Below are 5121 nucleotides of genomic sequence, written 5' to 3' on the forward strand. Positions count from 1 at the left end.
TGTCTTTTGGATTAACTAATGCACCTAGTACATTCATGAGACTAATGAATCATGTCTTACGAGAATACTTTGGTAAGTTTGTGGTTGTTTATTTTGATGACATCCTTGTTTACTCTAAATCTTTAGATGATCATATTACCCATGTACGCAATTTTTTGACTACTTTAAGAAACGAATGTTTAAATGTAAATTTAAAGAAATGTAGCTTTTGCATGGACAAAGTTAACTTTCTTGGGTTTGTAGTTTCATCTAATGGTGTTGAGGTTGATGAGGAGAAAGTGAAGGCTATAAAAGATTGGCCTACACCTAAAAATGTAAATGAGGTAAGAAGTTTTCATGGTCTTGCAAGTTTCTACCGTAGGTTCATTAAGAATTTTAGTACAACTGCTTCACCCTTGAATGAACTTGTTAAGAAGAATGTATCCTTTATATGGGAAAAATATCAAGAACTTGCTTTTAATACTTTGAAAGAAAAATTGAGTTCTGCTCTCTTGCTTGCATTACCTAATTTTGAGTCAACTTTTGAAATTGAATGTGATGCTAGTAGAGTAGGGATAGGTTCTGTATTAATGCAAAATCAAAGATCTTTAATGTTCTTTAGTGAGAAGTTGACTGGTGCATCTTTGATGTATCCAACTTATGACAAAGAGCTCTATGCTTTGGTTCGTGCATTGCAAACCTGGCAACATTATCTTTGGCATAAGGAGTTCGTTATTCATATGGATCATGAAATTTTAAAGCATTTTAGAGTACAAAATAAACTCAACATAGGACATGCTAAGTGGTTAGAATTTATTGAAACATTCCCTTACGTCATAAAATAAAACAAGGTAAGAAGAACATTGTTGCAGATTTTTTATCACGAAGGTATGTCCTCCTCAATACTTTGAATGCTAAGTTGTTGGGTTTTGAACACATAAAGGATTTGTATCAACATGACATATTCTTAGCTCCTTTTGTTGAATCTTGTGAAAAAGGACTCGTTGTGGATAATTACTTGTTGTTAGATGGATTTTTGTTTCGAAAAGGCAAACTTTGCATACCATCTTGTTCCATACGTGAGCTACTTGTGAGGGAAGCTCATGGAGGTGGTTTAATGGCACACCATGGAGTTTCTAAAACTTATGAAATGCTATCTGAACATTTTTTTTTTGGCCTAAATTGAGACATGATGTTAATAAAGTTTGTGCTTGTTGCATAGCATGTAAACAAGCTAAGTCTAGGCTTCAACCACATGGTTTATACTCCTCATTACCTGTTTCTAATGGTCCTTGGATTGATATATCAATGGATTTTGTTTTAGGTTTACCTAGGACTAGGAAAGGTTATGATAGCATCTTTGTTGTGGTTGATCGATTTAGTAAAAAGGCTCATTTTATTCCTTGTCACAAAACTGATGATTCAAAATATATTGCTGACTTGTTCTTTAGGGAAGTTGTACGATTGCATGGCATTCCTAAAAGCATCGTTAGTGATTGTGATGTAATATTTTTAAGCCACTTTTGGCGTGTTTTATGGGGGTAAGTTAGGAACTAAGCTAGTATATTCAACTACTTGTATCTCAAACGGATGGACAAACTGAAGTTGTTAACAGAACCATGACTACTATGCTTAGGGCTATTATTGATAAGAATCTTAAGACTTGGGAGGATTGTTTGCCATTTATAGAATTTGTATATAATAGGATTGTTCATAGCACTACTAAATGCACACCTTTTGAAATTGTTTATAGCTTTAATTCTTTAACCCCCATTGACTTGTTACATATGCCATGAAAAGAGTTGGTGAATTTTAATGCAAATGCCAAGGATGAGTTTGTTCATAAACTACACCAGCAAGTAAAAGAACAAATTGAGAATCAAAATTCTAAGGTTGCCACCTGAATTAATAAAGGACGCAAGATTGTCATCTTCAAGCCAAGAGATTGGGTTTGGCTTATTTCCAAAAAGAAAGATTTCCTACTCAAAGAAAATCTAAGCTTTTACCTCCAGGAGATGGACCATTTCAAGTTCTTGAGCATATCAACGACAATGCTCATAAAATTGATTTACCAGGTAAGTATGGTGTTAGTGAATGTTGTTGATTTGAGTCCTTTTGATGTAGGTAATGGCTAGGATTCGAGGACGAATCCTTCTCAAGAGGGGGAGAATGATATGAACCACGACCAAGGAATTTCCATACCTCAAGGTCCAATTACAAGGATGAGAGCCAAGAAGCTACAACAAACCTTGTACACTTATATTCAAACTATGGTGTGCTCATCAAGGAAAATTCTAGAAGACGTTGGAAACCTCCATTATATGTTGTGCAAAGTTGAGCTTCAAGAAAGAGATGCATTAAATGCACTTTAAGTTGCATTTAATGAACTCAACTAAAATTTATGGAACCAGTCCAAGGATACAAATAAGCACATTTCATTCATTTCACTATTTAATTATAATTTAAATATTTGGTTGTTTTTAATTTAAAAGTTAAGGTTATATCGTAACCAAAATAGGTTACCATATTCCACCGTTAACTAGCCATTTTAATATGGAGGTTATGGGTATTTCTCATTTAGTAGCAAATTTAATTTGGGAGTTATGTGTCATATAGGTTAAGGTTGTAAAGGCTATATAAAGCCTCATTTTCTTTGATTCGGGACATCAATTTTTTTAATTAAAAAAGAATAGAATTTCTATTTTTTTTAGCTTTGTTGAGAGCTAAGATCTTCTTTGCATATTCTTGTGTTTAGAACTTGCATGCTAGAGTCATTCAAGTGGTAGTGATCAAACCTCATGGAGTGATTCGAATCACGAGTTTAGAAACGAGTTTTCTTGTAATAGCCCAAAAATAAATAAAGAAATAAACAAATAAAAATAATTTTAAAAATAGTTAAAATAATAATAATCATCATTAATTAATTAATTAATTAATTAATTAATTAAAAAAACAACAACCTTCCCAAACAACAATGGTCAAATTTGAGAAGTAAAATGGTTTTCAAACATAAGCAGATGTCAGATTTAGAGATTTTGGTCGGTTATTACAGTAAAATCCTATTTCTTTATAGTTATGATTATAAGAAATTAATATAGGATCAAATCTTCTTATATATTTTACCAGATCCTATAATAATCAGATCCTATAATAATCAGATCCCATATCCAATTGATTAAATTTTTGTTAGCATTTTAAGTTACAGCAAATAAGATTAGATTTAATAAAATTTTAGTTGACAGATCTATAAACTTGAAGATAATAGCCAAACAATCGACTTAAAATTGGCCAGCAATATCTGTTTACACAATTGAAAATCTATTTACATAATGAAAATAATTAGGGAGGGGATTGAGAAAAGATTTGTTGAACAGAATTTAACAATAAAACATGAAATATGCAATGAACTCCATTAAATTTTGTCGAATAGTAAATATCAGAATTTTACCATGGCCAATGTAAATTAGAGGAATAACGTTGTAGAGTTCAAACCTGAAACTAATGTCATGGGCTCATATAGGTTGACCCGGATTTCAAAGGATGGAATTGAACTTTCATTAAAGATATATTTGTGACAACGACTTAAGCTAGCCAGGTAAGTGACCTTACTATCGGCATGGTTATATTTTGATGTTGACACATGCCCTGTGGTTCTGCACGTGTCATATATATTGATATGTGTGAATTGTCTGTGGATCGAAATGCTTCCTATATGTTATGTTATGTTATAATATGTGGATTGTAGGATAATAATTATGGTACAATGTGCTCAAGGATATGTTTGAGCTAGGATACGAGAAGGATGCACAAAATGAAATGTAACGATAGGAGTTAGATACGTTCATGAAACGTTAAGGTTAGGTTATATACCGGAGTGCTACGGATAGGAGAGATTGATGAAAGAATACAGCTAGGTTATGGGAAGAAAGGGATAGGTTTGTGATAGATTGATAGAACATTACGTAATGATATGTCTGTGATAGGTATAAGAACGTTAAGGCTATGGTAAGTTAGAGAACGATATGACTATGAAGTGTTTACGTTATGACTTGTTATGATATGATACATTGTATGCTAGATTATTGTGTATAAGTACGTTGTTATGTGAACGTGAATGTATGCTATGCATGCTTTTAATCTGATGAGATGTGTAATGCATGTAACGATATGAGGTCCTTGAACGATTATGGCATGTTTGTATGGAATATGTGAATGTGAATAGCATGAATTGTATGACATGAAACACGGTAAACTGTCTGGAACCATAACCCCGATAGAAATGTGTATGAAAATGAGAATGACATGAAGCCTAGAACATGACAGGGGGTTATGGTCATTAAAGATAAATGTAGAAATAGGGGGACCTCATGAATTATGTGTGTTCATGAATCTAGGGGGATACCCCCATCCCATCACGAGGGTACGAACGCGTACATCTAATGGCAGGACAACAATCGTTATGCGTTACATAGCGCTGCCGTGACAGCTCTAGTTTTAACGGGTCCCAGCATAAGAGGCTCCCAGAGTATGCCCACCGGATAAGGACAGTGGCCCAGTGGTGTGCGAACTAGCTGGTGAGCCCATACTCGCACGTATGGGCTGTGTGTAGAGTATATGGTACACGTCCACGATTACCCGTTAGGACAGCACCGTAAGGAAAACAAAACGAAAGATAGGTCCCATCATTTCATTGCATGTGATTGTTGCATTTAACCCCAATAGTGGGGTCACTTACTGAGTATTTCTTTCAATACTCAAGCCATGTGCTACTACATTTTTTAGGTTAAGGCAAGGCATTCTTGTACGGCTGACGACGGCATCGCAACTCGAGATCATGGCACATGCATAGGACAGTGGTATTTATTTTCTTAGACGTAGGATAGAATAGGATGTTTTAAATTTAAACGCTTATTTATTTTATTTCGGGTCTTTTGTTGTGTCGTTTTAAAGATGTTTTCGAAACATGTAAGTCCATGACTGTGTTTTAAGTTAAAGGTTATGTTTTATGGAATTTAAATGAAGTCTTCCGCATTCAATGTTTATGGTACGTATACAGTAGCAATCTTAAATTAAGTAGAAAATTTGGGTCGTTACATTTTTTTACTCTTGATCTTGATCATCAAGGTAATACGTTTCATACTT

The sequence above is a fragment of the Cucurbita pepo genome, chromosome 12 (assembly GCF_057944985.1).
Source record: "Cucurbita pepo subsp. pepo isolate OVF chromosome 12, ASM5794498v1, whole genome shotgun sequence".
In the NCBI taxonomy this organism is placed as follows: Eukaryota; Viridiplantae; Streptophyta; class Magnoliopsida; order Cucurbitales; family Cucurbitaceae; genus Cucurbita; species Cucurbita pepo.